At 37.2% G+C, this 16,456-nt stretch overlaps 1 protein-coding gene across 40 annotated transcripts in view; it reads left to right on the top strand.

Moving 5' to 3' along the window:
- CELF2 (CUGBP Elav-like family member 2) overlaps positions 1–16,456 on the top strand; it is a 448,556-nt gene that overhangs the window by 40,325 nt on the left and 391,775 nt on the right. The gene's annotated exons all lie outside the window — the stretch shown is intronic.

Raw genomic sequence — 16,456 nt, forward strand, 5'->3', positions numbered from 1 at the left:
ATGATGATCTGATAAGGCTGCTGCTAAGCAAGGATCAGCAATGGATTCTTTCCCCACTTTCTGTTTGTCTGCTGTAGAAAATGGCATTAATCATGATGCTTTCAGCAGTCCCCTGAATTACAGCACATTTCTGTGTTCTGTGTCCTGCTAGAGATGATGCTTGTGGATTCCAATAATGCAGTTTAATAAAATGAGATACAGTGTTTTTCTTCCACCTTTATCATTGGCTGTGGATACAAAGATTAGGAAAACACATTATTAAACCCCCATGCTCAACTCATTTCATATTTATATAAAGCTGGGAATCTGTGCTAGTCCCCCACTGTTCTACTTGAATGGGATATGTGACTGTACTCAGAGTGACACTGAGTGCCATGTTATGGGATCTGATCAGCTAAACAGGGATTTACGTCGGAATGTGTCAGCCTTATACTTTCTCCTGGAAAACGTGGCTGTGCCCTTAATGTTTATGGAAATAAATATTTATGAGGCATTTCTTAATTGATCCCTGCTGCAGCCGGAGTGTCTTTCCAAAAGTTATTGCGCTGAAAAATAGTTGTTTAAAGCCAAGGGAAATAAATAGAAACCTGCATGTGCAAATCCACATCTGTTAACTTTTACGGTCATTTACAGGCGTGTTACGTTACCATAGTTCTTTTAAAAATTATTTATCATTCAAATCGCTTCTAGTTTGTAGGGTTAAAGTGTACCTATAAATAAAGGCAAGTATGAGTTCTCATAACTGCCAGCCATGATTCACGGTTATGTCTTTGTGCAGAACCTAAGAAGAACCATTGAGAATTTTATGATCAATTTTACTGGCAGCAAACTTTCCCCATCGGTGCTCGCTGCTTTTCTAAGCACATTAGAAGAGAAGCCTTTGAGTAAAGAGATTCAATACAGGGCTATTGTCTAAGCTGCTGAGCCATAGGGGGTGGAGAGCAATAAGCCTTTCATGTACTGGCCAACTTAATTCATACAATTCTTGCAGTCAATAATACAGTATACTAAACTGTCTGTTTAAACACATGAGATCACAGTTACTAGTGCAGAGGTCAAAGCTGACTTTGTTCTAATACTCTATTTTTCCCATTCAGTTGCAGTGATAGGGCCCATTTATATATTATTACATACTCTAGCTGAGGGTATTTCCAACCGGCTGAGAAACATTTGCTCTCCAACGGGAAGTTCCCAGCATTGAAAAAGTTAAACTGATAAATAATTCCACACATGAGGTGCACGGAGGTGAATATGAGGTCATGTCGGGGATTGTCTTTCACTGCAACACTTCATTGTGTGTTTATCAGCTGGTCTTACACAGGTGAAACACATACTGTACAACTACAGGTACTGTAGCTTAAGTTCACACTGTATACAAAATAATATATATTCCCGAAGATGTCAACGTTGAATATATACATTTTGGTGATTATTATTAAAGCTAAATATGTTATTTGGAAATAGTGCAGACAAAATATTGCAGCTACCGTTATTTCTTAATAGACCTTGGAATCTGAGAGTAACCTATGGTCCGCCATTAAAAACTGTAAAGTATCCATCTCAACCCTTGTGTCTCATGTTATCCATGGATTGTTGTAGAGATTACCAGGATTTTCATTATTCCATCTCATTAACAAAGGACATGTACAGTTACAATTAACAGAATGCAAACTTTCTTTTAAACCAGAGGGTTATTTATTATTATTATTTATTATCTTCCTATATTGTTTCCCATACTTAGTCTTGATGCTGTATGCAGCTGTTTTTATATGTTTATGCAAGCTTTAGGTGTAGGTGAAATGCTAGTGACATTGTTGCACACTTTGTTTTACCAAAAACTTAATGGTAAGAAGCACCGGTACAGCAGAGCTCATTATTATATTTTAAGCGATGCAACAAGTACCAGTAATGGCGGGGAACTAACAAGACCTGTGACCGGTTAGTCCTTGTATTATACTGCTAAATTGCCACATAGGAAAATTCAACCAAGAAAGGGTCAGATGCTCTATCTAAGGCCATACATAATCTAGCATTTCGCAAAATATTATTAGCTTTGCATACAGTGAGGAGTCTATGGTGTAGAATTCACATTACTTTTAACACGTGCTACACAGTATGTGAGTTGATAACACTCCAAACATGATCATATGTGGGGGTTATTTCTCAAAGCTTGAAGAATGAAAAAAGTGTGAGAGATAAAGTACTGGCCAATCAGCTCCTGTTGCTTTTTTCCAAAAAAGCCTTTACTATATATAGTAGAAGCTTATTGGCTAGTACTTTATCACTCACAATTGTATCTCTTTCAAAGCACTAATAAATAACCCCCTTAATTTGAGAAAATTAGGATTTTATTTTGTTATTGAAAAAAATAAACAGATAAAAAAAACAGATAATGGACAGTTATGATGCATTTAATACATTGTTATTAGGAGTGAATCGATAATTGTTTCATTTTTACATCAGTACCCTTTCATTTGACGTGGTCAATCTCTATAAGAAAGTTCTCTTAACACTAATATGAACATAACACTTTGCTGATGAGCGGAGCAGCTCCGAAGATGTATCGCTTCAGGGAATGCTTCATTTGTCATCCAGACACATATCTCTGCTGACTAAATTTGAATGTGGTATAATTTGTCCACAATGTTGAGGTACATGTAGTATGTATATATGGATGTCTTTTCTTTATGAGTTGTCTGCTGTGTTCACATCTCTGTCTGCTTGCTCCATAGTGATTTGCATCGATTCCTATTCATAAACAGCAGAATACATCTTAACATGTTTAAAAAAAGGGCAGACTAGATGGGCCAAGTGGTTCTTATCTGCCGTCAAATTCTATGTTTCTATGTTTCTATAACAGGCTATTATAGTTGTACTTGTACTTTGCATCTAGTGATGAGCGAAAGGTTTTAGAGATTAATTGTTGCCTCTCTGGGATGTATGTTGTTGACAGTCGTTGTCAACGAGATAAAATGTAATTTGCAGTAGGTTGCAAGTGGTCTGGAACTTTGGCCATGGTACGTGACCTTTTTTGTATGGCACGGAAGCAAAAGTAAAAAAGCGATTTTTAAAAAAGGTATTGACTAATAAATGGATCATATGCAAGAAAAAATGTACGTAAATGTGTATTCTATTTAGATATGGAGGGGTGTAATGCAATTCAGTTGAAAATATGGTCAATAACAGCAGCAAATTTGGAAAAAATAGTCCTTGTTTAACATAGTGTTATAACATTCTAACCGGCTTCTCTTTGGAAGTCTTCAATTATTTTCTGAATGAAACATTGGTTTTAATTTATTGGTAGATGTTATTTACTTGACTTTAGCTTTATTCATCAAACATAATTATACTAAAGGGGGTATTTATCAAAGCTTGGAGAGCTAGAATTGGGGGCGATATAGTACCAACCAATCATTTCCTGTAATTTTTTCAAACACAGCCTGTAAATTGTAAGGCAGAAGCTGATTGGCTAGTGATTTTTTTTTTTAAACATGGTCTAAACCTAACACCAATACAGAAAGTTCAATTAAACATCAAATACTGTATGCACTAGTCTTAAAATAACTGCTGATGACTGACTGTAGTGGCTAATGCATTGCAGCTGATGCCCTGTACTATACAATGTGTTATATTTTTTTCCCTAAATTGCTTGGTTGGCGTATAAAAAAAAAAAAAGTTTGCATTAAGGTTTACGCAGGTGTTCACGGCTATAGTCCGTTAAGTATTGTGAAGCGTTAGCGTATTTTTAGGGCCTTTCAGTGACAGCGGGTGCACTGAGGCAAAAAAAAGGGGATATTTAAGTATTTTAACTTTCCAGCACCAGGCAAAGTAAATTCAATGGTTTGGTACACAGCTGTTTCTATCTGAAAAAGCCACAAATTATATGTACCCATGCTGCTTTTAAAGCTATATTTATGATGAACAGGTTCACAAATAAATATCATTGAGTGGGCTTTGATTTATTTCACAACAGCCTGGAAAATTGTGGGAATAACGGATATTTTAAATGGCCAGCTGTTCGCGGCACTCATGCTCTTCTGGATTCTGAACACAATAATTTTTATTATAACAGTTAAGGTTTCATGAGGAATTAATTATCTCTTCTAACTAACACTAAAAGAGGTACTTTTTTTTTTTAACCGTACAGTATGTTTTCTATTCTACATTGGCAATAAGCCATTTATAACAAGTGTAGCAACTAATTACAATGCGGTGCATAGATAATTCTTGACTAGTTTTGCTTGTGATATCTCGGGAACTGACTTCTCATTTTTGTTTTCAATGTACATGAAGCATTGTAGATAATATTTTTTCAAGCACATCTTCCCATTTCAGTCAAATTTACAACCTTAATTTGGTGCCTGGGAGGCCAGAATGCAAAACAACTTGTCCATGACCGTACAATTCTGTCATTGGGTACCTCTGTGCATGCTTGGATGGTCCTCCCATTATATTTCAACAGCATGGAAATTATCTGTCTCTTCAGTATTTTAAGGAAAATGCTTGGATTTTTTTTCTAATTATTTAATGTCCGCATAGATATTTAAAGAAGTAAGCTAGTGTACATAAATAATTCCTCATAATAAAAAACACTTGTTTTGCCCAATGAATCACTTTTTGCATCATATATCACATGGCTACATGACACATTCCAATTATGTCCACCCATAGTTTTGCTGTTAATGCATGCTAGAAACTGTTGTAGAGCATGCTGGGGTGTAAAGTTCCATAGTGGCTGAAGTATACAAGTTTATTTTCCCAGTTATATGTTTATGAATGTAGTACTAATGTAATCTGAAAGTACTGTAACATTCAGACATAATCATGTGTATGGCAATTCACAAAAGCATGATCTACACTGGTTTATATAATGGTTGTGTTCAAGCTGTGCGTCTAAACCTTATGCAAAATTATCGTTTCTAGTGGCATGGATGCTTGCTTAATTTTGGTTTAATTGATAATCTGAAACAACACCTACTAACTGATCACACAAACCCAAATTTCCAAATGCTTAAATGCAGATGGAAGAATTGCGATGCGTTCTTCACAGCCCGAAGATGCTCCAAACAGGATGCAATCGGGCACATTGAACATCATGCAAATGAAGACCTAGATATCATCTCCTAAAAAGCACAGCACATCCCATATTGGGGTGTTCCTTTGTAAGCAACATCCGCTACCACATTGTGGCATAGCATAATCTCTGCACGGTAGGTGGGGTCCACCATACAGAGAGTGCTCCTTACTGCCCCTACATGTGCATTGTCTTAGTCACTCTTCAGTCTAATCTTCATATCCTATTATTTTGCACAGCGCATTATTTCTCCTAGTCTTTCAGTACAACAAAAATACTTTTGACGTCTTCAATATGTTATTTAACATATACGGTATACATACAGGTTGAGTATCCCGTATCCAAAATGCTCGGGACCAGGAGAATTTTGGATAACGGATTATTCCGTATTTCAGAATATTTTAATATTTCAATGATGTATTTTGAAGTATCTTGCATTTATGCTGTATAAACACATAATATACACACAAATATATTTTAATACCACATAAAATACCCACAAACATATTTTAATTGTTCAAAAAACAAGGTTTCAAAACGTGAAACAAAATGTGTGTACTATCTCAGCACTGAATTTGAATGCCAAGCAATCATTGTCTTGCACATATATAGTGCCAGTTACATATCATGTCCCCAGTGATGCTGTTACATATGTCCCCAGTGAGTTTTTATCAAAAAAAAAATGTTTTTTCACTTTCTGGAATGTCCGTATTTCGGAATAATTCGGATAACGGATATTCGGATACGGGATACTCGACCTGTATATATAATGTCCTTGCCTTGTAAGCATGACACTTTTTACATTTATGGTCGATAAAAGAGCCTTTTACACATTTTATTTACACATTTCTAAAAAAAACCATTACTTCCATGTGCAAAGTCTTTCATTTAAAAAGTTTTAATTTATTCCCCATTGTCCTTGATAACCTATCATACTGTATGTAACAAAATTACCATTATTAAAGGCTCTACTCAAAAAAAAAAATGCTTTCCTAATGAAAGGATCCAATTTAAAAGACCAGTAACATCAAGGACAGACCCGCACCTACATATATATTAGTGTTATTGGTCTTTTAATAAACACTTTGGTAAAGAAAAAAAAACATGCAATAGGAAACTAATTATGGCTCATGACCAGTGGTAGTACTAATACTAAGGGCAGTAGGGGTTCACACACACTCATACATACATACTTACACACCACACATTACTACCCTTACCGCTGCTGCAGGAGTTCTGGTTCTTGACAATGGAGGAGAAAACGCACTTGTGAAGGTGAATAAGACTAATTAAGCTAATTGGAAGCTACCAATTTTTTAATTAGTCCTCTGGTGATTTTTCCTGTTAAAGATTTTAGGAAAAACCATACCTGCTCTGCAGGTTCGTGGAAAACAGATGTGGTGATTTCTTTAGAAATCGCTGCATCTCATTTTCTGTCATCCAGCTGAATAGAAAAACTCCACGACTACTGGAAAAACCCTGAGCCGCAGGTCTTTTTTTCCACCTTCAATCATTCAATTTATTATAGTTTATTTATATGGTGCCACAAGGGTTCCGCAGCACCTAACAGTACATAAATGATAAAAAAACTCCCAAAAAATTAAAACAGTACAAGGAAATTTAGGATAAATACATGGTAAAAAAAAGACTGATAACATCACGGAAGTAATTACAAAGGTTAGCATGAGAGATGGCTGGCTTTAATGATGAAGTTGGTCTTTAGAGATCATTTAGAGTTTTTTGTAGGGAGGTGGAGAGTCTAATAGAGAGGAGTAAAGAATTTCAGAGATAAGGCGCACTGTCAAAATCTTGGAGGCAGGAATGGGAGGAAGTAACCCATTGGCAGGAGAGAAGGCATGCATTTGTGGAGTGAAGAGGGAGGGTGTGAGTTGAAAGAGAGATAAGGCCAATTATGTAGGTGGGAGAGGAATGGGTGATTAATCTTTTATCTGTGTATTTTATATATATTTTATATAACAACATATTGACTATTCTCTATATAAAAAGCATTTTGGAAGCAGATAAAGTAGTATGGAAACATGTACTCTTAATTTTATAAATTGGAAAATAAATATTGCTTAAAAAGTTTTATTTTGCTTTCAAATTTTATGGCTAATACAGAGGGATCACCTCATCCCATCCGACCCGGAACAGGCTAAAAGCCTACGGAGAGCTGGTGCTTGGAGATTATGCAATAAAAGTGGCAATTAAGAGAGCAGGAAAGTATAAATTGCTTTTAATGGCCATGCGCAAAGTATTGGAGGTTCCTAAAAGGTGTCATATGGTTGACACATTTCTTAGTAATGGTTGGAAAATAAAAGCCAACAAGCATTATACCAGTGTTTTGTGGTACATAAAAAAAAATGTCTGTAATGTGATCTTTTAGTGCTTTTATAAAGGTTTGTAAAATGTTGGAAAAACCACTTGTAACTTCTATCTGCAAGTTAAAAAAAAAAACTTCCTATCAATATAACGCCTCTATATTTATGTCTTTTAACCCATTTTTGTGCCTTTTAGAAAAATGTACCTCCTATTTTATTGCCCAAATGTATACTACAGGTATTTAAATCCCACCAATTTCATTATTATTCATTCAGAGTGGTGTATTAGATGTGTCCCAACGTTTTAACCTTTTAAAACAAATACTGTACTTCCCTAGTTTTTTCACCTGCTTTGTGGGGAGCAGAAAAAAACCCTGCAATTTTACTGAGAATTGATATCGGCCTAATTGAATTGATACCTATATGTTTAAACAATCTTTTGTCACAAGATAATTAGTTGTGACATAGTATTCTTGTAATGTATTTGTGTCTGTATAATATACTGTACATTGTAGCCTAAAGGCTGGTTTCAATTAGTAGCGGTAATTTCATGCACTGGGGAAAAGGGCGGTAGCCTCAGGCATTTAAACCTGAGGCTATTCAATTACAGTCCATTTTCTTGTGCAGTAAATTTGCCACTAATGCATGCTACACCATAGGTTTCGAGATAAGTTCTCACAGCTGTCATTTGTGGTGTTAGAACATCCAGGTTTAGGACCAGGTAGTCCTTCTACGCATGCGCAGAGTGACATTTTGCACAGTTAGGGGTGCTGGAGGCATCCCATTAGATCCCTTTCAGGGGGCAATGTGATAGAAGCCCATAGGCTTCTATAGGGAAACGTTACATAAATATGGTGTTACCCACTGAATCCAAGCTCCATAATATATAGCATTCCGGAGCTTGGTGCATATGCGGTAAGGGACATAACCTCAGAAAACGGAATTTTAGGAGATTTGCACACATTTTTAACATTAATGCATCCTGCTTATTGTATGAAATAATAATATGGATACTACAGAATACATGCATACTATTTAAAAAAAAAAAAAACATTTTTATTACAAGGAAAAAGAATATGAGCAGTTTAGTCTTAGCAGATAAATGTAATCTCAATTACCCATTAATTTCATTTAACAAGTTGCTGTGTGCTCGGCTGTCGTGGGCTGCATGATCTGCAGGATGGAGCCAATTCACTGGTAGTCCCCGTCTCTGGGTCTGAACCAGGTTGAGGGGTTCACAATGCAGTGGGCGTACAGTGATCCTCCTGCACATAGGATATATCTCTAAGTCAATCAGGTCCAACTTGTTGGACAAGTGTAATTGAGGTAAAATCTCACAAGTGTAAGGGGCCCTTTATATCTCAGTACTCTGGCTTTGGTCCATTGTGCTTGATCACTGCTAACATTTATGTATAGATCTAATCTAAAAACAGTTTTGTCTAATAAATCCGGTATAATTTGTGAATTTTAACTTTGCTTTTTTTTTCCCTAAGGGCAGCATGCAATACAGTATTTGCTATCAGTTTACAACTTGTGATAAAACTTGGCAAGGGGTTCACTTGCTATTTGTTTAACATTTGTTTAGCTGCCAAAGTTAGGATTCTGGAAGATGAACTCCAACAACCTGCACACCAGAGCCTCAGACATGTTACATATTGTGTTCTTCTAAACAGGGGTATACGTAATCATTCTAATGGCTGAAACGGTGCTGTTCCTACATCTTACATAAAGTACCATGAGGCAATTACATTTGTGTAATAATAGTAACAATATTGATTTATTGGCTGATTTAGTCAGTTGTGATTTTGAGACCCATAAAACACTTGGCTTTCCCCTGCTCTGGGCCAGTGTCCACTCCCGGCCCTCTCTTCCCTGCATCGAGCAGCCTAAGCCGAAGCTGTTCGATGCTGTGGTTTGCACATGCACAGAAATGTGCGCAATGAGTGATCATGAATCGGCCCCTTTGTTTCTACTTTGGGCTAGAACTGAGGCTTCAGAGAATGAATCATTACCTGCACACATCAGCAATTCTGATTTCTGAACACACTTGCAGTCCAAATAATAGTATTGTGACACAATATACAGATACTTATGGGAACTTTTTGAAACCTAAAGAGCAAAATAGTGTGTTTTGCCTTATTTTTATTTACCATCCTATAACAAATACTATTTTACAGTTTAAATGTATAAAGGTTACAGATTGATTCTCTGATTTGCAAATACAGCTGCTTCTGAATGAGGGCACAGTTTCTGCTCCATTACACCTGTTACTAGCTGATTAAATAGGGAAGTCTTTCTTTTCTTTGCTTAGTACCCTTAAATACTGTACATGCCCTGCTTAATAATGCATTTTATTTTAAGTGTGTGTTTTCAGCATTATTGGAAAACTGTATTATTTCTTAATCATGATTAATAAAAAAATTTAGCATTCAGATTTAACGGATATTTTTAATGTTCCTAAGGAAAAATACTTACATAGTTATTTTATTACAATTCTGCAGTACAATGTACTTGAAATTTGTTTTAAGTCTTGCTCCTTGTGGGATTGCTCAAATCACATGCATTTTAAATATGATGCCTGTAAAAAGGTTCCTGATATTAGAGATTTTTTTTTATATATAAAAAATACTGCACTCAGTTGCGCTGAGGGGCGGTGGGGCTAGTCCTTACTATCCGGGTCAGATGGAGGGGCCCGAGGCTGTTTAACCCTCTCCCCTGTTGCAAAGAGCCAGGCACAGGGAGAGAAAGAACTAACTGTCGCTGCAGCAGCCTCTCTCACTGCCCAGCACACGCTGCTCAGTGCTGTGTACTGAGTTGGGGAGAGACGCAGCTGCAGCTGAAGCCTGTTGTCTCTCTCCCTGAGTGATCCAGCCGGTGTTACCGGCACCTCTGCTCTTTTTTTACAGGGGGGAGGGGCAATGTCCCCTTCCATTGACAATGCCCCATATTTTCCCAGGCCTGGCAGAACTGTCGGCATACCCTGACTGCACTCTGCAGTTATTTAACATTATCCGCATTTTCCCTACAGGCAGTGTGAATAAATAAGTAAATGGACTTTTAATTCAGTGGTTACCTAAATTTCTTGAATAAAGACGCCCATGAGCAGTGATGGCTAACCCTGACACTTCAGCTGTTGTTGAACTACACATCCCAGCATGCCCTGCTACAGTTTTACTATTTGGCCATGCTAAAACTGATGCAGGGCATCAGTGTCAAGGTTAGCCATCACTGCCCTAGAGTATCAGTATTTCTCACCGCACCCCTAGAATAATAGTTTTTTTTCATTGATAATTTTGTAAATACATAAATAAATAGGTAAATTAGGCAAATTGTGCCTACCTGTCATCCTTAGGGTCATTTATTTGGTGGTGTACAGTTGTGCTTCTGATTGTACACATCTTTTCTCATTGTCAGCCACTAACACTGGTTTCGCCTCTCACTTTGACCATACATAATTGGATTTGCTTCTGGACAGCCAACCCGAGGCATCCGAGAAAGAGCCTCACTGCACCCAGGGTGCCTAGGCACACAGTTTGGGAGCCACTGGCTTTACTCCTCTGTAGCAGTTGCTAGCAGATATTTTAACATTAGACTTCATTTTAAAAACTAGTGGCTTACAGTAATCTGCATGTGGTCTGGTATAAATAATGTGGTTTGCAGCTCTTAAAGCATCAATACACAAATGACAGATTAATAAATAATGTGCTTTGAGGGTTTTTTAACCTCATTTGATAGAAATGAATTCCAAATGACATCCAATACTCTGATGTCATGGCTGTACACAGAGCTAAGGCACGTTAATACACTGTAGGTATGTTCTTGTATAACATTGAGTAAAAACAAACTGTATTCCAGTATAAATGGATATACTGTACTGTAGAATATTTTTAGATTTGAGTGGTGTGCTATATACTCTACATAAATGCTACATACAGTAAGGTTTTAAGTTTTGTTATTGTGTTTGAAGAATCATGTGGGTTAGTTAAATGATGTACCACAAGCTATGTTACAGATGCTTTGAAAGTGACCACTCTTGTTAAAAGGAATCAGATGTTTTTCATGTGATGATCATTAGAACTGTTACTTAATGAAACTTTCTGAGATATGTACAGTATCTGGTCACATCATAAGTAAAGCTACTACTGCAAGTGAATCCTTTTATGAAATAATGCCGGCATGCCTTTCACAGCCCCACTGGCTTTTTGGCTTGTCATTGGTATGAATGGATATATGGTTTCACGTGAGGAGTAATAAAGGATTCAGTATGTGCTGACAAATGGATCAGCTTAGCATGTAGGTGGTATTTAGCACATTTCCTTTTCAGTGCTGACAGCCAAATATACACATTTTCTTTTAATCGAATAATTTAAATCAATGCTTGCATGTCTGTTGTTGCTAGCGGTTTGCTTGTTATAGTACAGGGTGTTTCACTCCATATACACCACCAAAGCTTTTTCATATAACTTTGAAAATAATTGATGTCAACAAATATACCTTGGTCTATGAGAAACATGAGGTAATCATAGCAAGAGTTGTAAGTGATCACCATTAGCATCTGGGCAAGCTTGGGTGCATTGCTGAATGTTATGGAAGGTTTTAACCAACACTGGGGGTAATCAATCTGGGACGATATTTAAGCCAGGTGGAGATATCGCCCATTTCCGACAAGATTAGGCCAAATTGACATTCAACCTATTCAATGTCAGGTCTGTTTTTCTGACTGTCGGAATAGATTCCGACGTTCAGAAACTCTATCAGTGAAAACAGTAGAATTTAGTTGAAAACGGATACAGATTGGACAATCCAGTGGCTGTCTTCGACAATACAGATTGGACTTATCTAGATACGTATCTGCATGAGGAGAGTCCTGCCCAAAGATGTCCGGGATTGAATACTGATGGCTGATATTTCCACCTGTCGCAATATTAAATATCCCCCATAAAGCTGAGCTGCAGTGCAATCCAAAGTTTATATAGGGAAGCCAGACCAACTTCTAATGAACTGCTATGAGATGACAGTTGGAGGCATCAGGTGAGGCCCCCCTATTTGAACTTTGGACTATGCTGCAGCTGCACCCCTGGAGCCACCACAGGACACTGCCATACACAACACTATTGTCAAAAGCATGAACAGGTGGTCTTCACTTTGCACAAGCATGAACAGTTTGCATGGATGCTAATGGAGTACACTTTCAACACTTACTATGCCTTCCTCATGTTTCTTAAGGTATTTCAAATTTCACTAAATTATGTAAATTACTTTAAAGTTATAAAAAAAACCTTTGAGGCCTATCACAAGTTAAGCACCCTGTAGTAACAAACAGACATAAATGTATTACTATATTCTTTATATGCATACCTCCCAACTTTCCAAACACATCCGGCGGGACTCCGGTGCGGCGCAGGCACGTGCCCGAAATTTGGGGGCATGGTCTAGCAAATATGGGACGTGACCTGCACATTGCATCACTCCTGTGTGACCACGATCCTGTTTTTTACCGACCTTGGTGCATGGCCAGCGCTATGTGAGCTGCTGGCCATGTACCCAGCCCCTCAGTCTGCATGAATAGACGCTGTGTGCATGCCAAAAAAGATATTCCGTGAAAATTGGGACAGTTCGGAGGTATGTATATGGAATATACAAGTATAAATCGCAAACACTGAAACTTCCTCTTCCTAGTCTATTGCATTATTACCAAATATTTCAGTTTATCTGCTCAACTGTTAATCTTGTTACGCAAGAAAAATCTGCTCTGTTCTATTTATAGCTGTTACTCTCATCACATGTTCTCTCAAATGTAGTCTGGTCACCTGTTTTATTTTGTTTTTTTTTTAAATGCACACTGATCACATGTTTTCACATGCACTTTGTTAAATACCAAGCAGTAAACTTGGTATTCTCTCTGCTGCTATGGAAACAAACACAGCTCCTATTTACCATTTAGTTAATTTGATGGCAAAAAAAAATTAAAAATAGACTGGCCTGTGTTATTTCAAGCACTTTCTTAGAATTCTGCTGAATTTAATGGTCTAATATTCTTATGTAATATTTTATATTCAATAAGATAATTGCATTTTTATTGCTCATGAATATTTGCAGAGGTCATAGAACAAAGTTGAAAAATAACGCAAGTGTGTTTGTACTGAATTTGTTACATTTTATAGAGCTAGTTATTTCCTTCTTCTGTTAATGGCTACATGTTCTGCTTTTTTCACGTTCAGTTTATAATAACTCTTCTAGTGCTACACACTAAATATTATCTGCTCGAATGGCTTCACTTTAGCCAGAACATAAGCTTTGTCGTCTAAGGTGTGATTGGAGTGAATTTTGCATGCCCCATTTGTACATTGTTTTCTCACTAGTCATGCAAGTATTATCTATAATTACATTTTTAAGCCAGTACAAATAGTAGGCTTTGTTGGAAATAAAATACAGTATACATAATGGAATGCAATTGCAAAAAAATATGTACGTGCTCATGTCCCAAATCTTCATCAAAAAAACTTTCTTTGCATTCCAGCTTTCATAGTAATATTAATAATAATACTAATATTATAAATACTACTACTACTACTACTACTACTAAATATTATAATTTTTACTCCGATTTCTGAGATCAGTGAATCTGCAGCTACAGATGCACATACTTCTGTAATCCCACAAAATAGAGATAACCGGGTCTGTTTTGATGGACCCGATTGCTGCACCTTCCCTACTCCCAAACACCCTGTTATACCCCATTCAGTCAGAAAAGTCTGAAAATCCCAGGAAATACATGGCATTTCAAATGCCGGGTCATAATGCAGAGAGCAGCCTGACACACCACCCCCCCCCCCCCCCCCCTTCACACAGAAGACCAAATAACTGTGTTGAAAATTTCTACCCGGTAGTTTGCTGAATAACACGGATATTTCTTCTGTGTGAAAGGGTCAACCCAGGTCATAAGTACCCATGTCCTCGACCCTGGTCAATTCCAGGATCGGTGACACAGGATTTACTTTCACACAGAAAAACCTGTGTTATTCCCGAAATTACCGGGCAGAATTGTCTGTCTGAAAGGGGTATAAAACAGACTGGGCTTAGCATCCACTGCCTGCAAGGACACAGAACCCGTTCTTTGTATGCGAGGTGTCTCCACTATCAGACTTGTACGCACACCATCATGTTAGCACTTAAGTCTGAAACACTGTACATCTAAAAACATTGGAAAAAAAAAATACAGCATGGTCACAAATAACATTGTGGGAGTTATAGCGGCTTTAAGAAACCATTTTGGGGTATATGACATTGTCTAGTTTCAAACCATTTTCAGCTTTTGTCAGATTCTGTTTACATTTAACAATAGTAAAATAATAGATACAAAAATTCTAAAAGCCCACGGTATATTCAGGCAAAAAAAAAAAAATTGGGTCCTTTTACATTACTTTTTCCAAAACTGGTTAGTTAGGAAGCAAACATGCTGAGAACTGTCATATCAATACAAGAGTCGCAGACATAATTGTGATAAGTTATAGCTCCATTAGTATTATATGAGGTAGAATTGAGTTGCTCTCTCATAAATAAAAACATACATTGCACTGCCTTATCTATGTAATGGGAACATATTTCACTGTGTATTTTGCACTGGGAGTAGCTTTGTGCTAGAACAGCACTGGAAACTTCAGATTAATTCTTTGTTTCTGCGCAACTACTTCTTATGCAGTTTAGCCACGAACATGTTTCTCTCAACAGACCATGTAATAGGCAGCCAAATTCAACTGTAGCACTTCCTATTCCTAAATGCTTCTGTTAAGAGCTGAGAAGGCATTCTAAGCATCCCTGATACAATGCCTCCTGTATTCACTTTGTCTTGGGAAACCCTGGCTATGTTCAGCAGTTGTGCATCAAAGTGTAGTCCGCTAGTAACACGAATGTCAATAAAACAATGCAATGTTATATAAAATAGTTGCACTGATCCAGTACTGTATTTTGAAATGCATGATGGTTCTCAAGGTGTTGCCTTAGTAATACTACATACTCAGTATATACTAAATGGGCCCAATATATTACTTTAAAGGATTTCTTCATGTTATTTAATTTGATTACCATCTAAATACAGTTGCCTTGTATTATGTACCTTTTTTATATTCTGTGTGGACCATTTATTTTCTGTGCGGACTGTAATATTTCAAACACTAGACACCACAGGGATACTTGGCCTGTCATTTGTCTGCAGCATTGTGCTATCTTTGTAAAGCACATTACTGTAAGCCAGAAGACAGGTAAATCACAGGCCCAGGTAATAAGGCACCTCCCAAATGCCATTTAATTGAAAGCTTAAGCAGCTGCCAGCTAAGTACTCTACCAGCTAAGGTGCAGAAAACCTTTAGGCTGGTGTTAAATGTTTGTTTTTGCAAGGAAATTGGTATAGTCTAGTGTTGTGATTCCCAAATATGGTTCTTGCACCTGACCTACAGCTTTTGTTTTTTGCATACTGTAGGTGACTTATTCTGGTCATGCATCATATACTGAACATCCCGATCTGCTGGTAATCTGCATGAAGTTCTGACCGACCACAACTTATTTGTCTGTTGACATGCTGAATTATTGCTTTTCGCCACATTGGGCAGCATATGCCCAAGTGACAGTCATTTCCCCTGTTCCTTCACAGAGAAGAAATGCAGAAATGTCTCCTCTCAAGAGGAGGAAAGCAGATATTGTGTTGCTATACACTGTGAGATATTTCTTACAGATACCTGCTGGGTGTCAGTCTGCAAGATATTTTATCTGACAGTTGACCAAGCATTCGTCTACTTGGCTTAGTCTGTAATTATCCTACATGCTCCCCCCCCAAAAAAGAAAATATTGGTGGTTGTTAGGACCTAGAACTTGAATGTAATGCTTCTTAAATCCAGTCCTTGGGACACAGTTATGATACATGGTTTCCATTTTTTATTTGTTTAATTTTAACAATCTTTGGAAGCCTTTTATGCTTTTCCAAAAGTAATACCACATCATTTGGTCATAGGTTAAATGTAAAGTAGTCTAAAATCCCTTGTTAATAGCATTTATGTATACCCTG

This window comes from Crinia signifera, chromosome 4 (genome assembly GCF_055691185.1).
Source record: "Crinia signifera chromosome 4, ASM5569118v1, whole genome shotgun sequence".
NCBI classification, from domain to species: domain Eukaryota; kingdom Metazoa; phylum Chordata; class Amphibia; order Anura; family Myobatrachidae; genus Crinia; species Crinia signifera.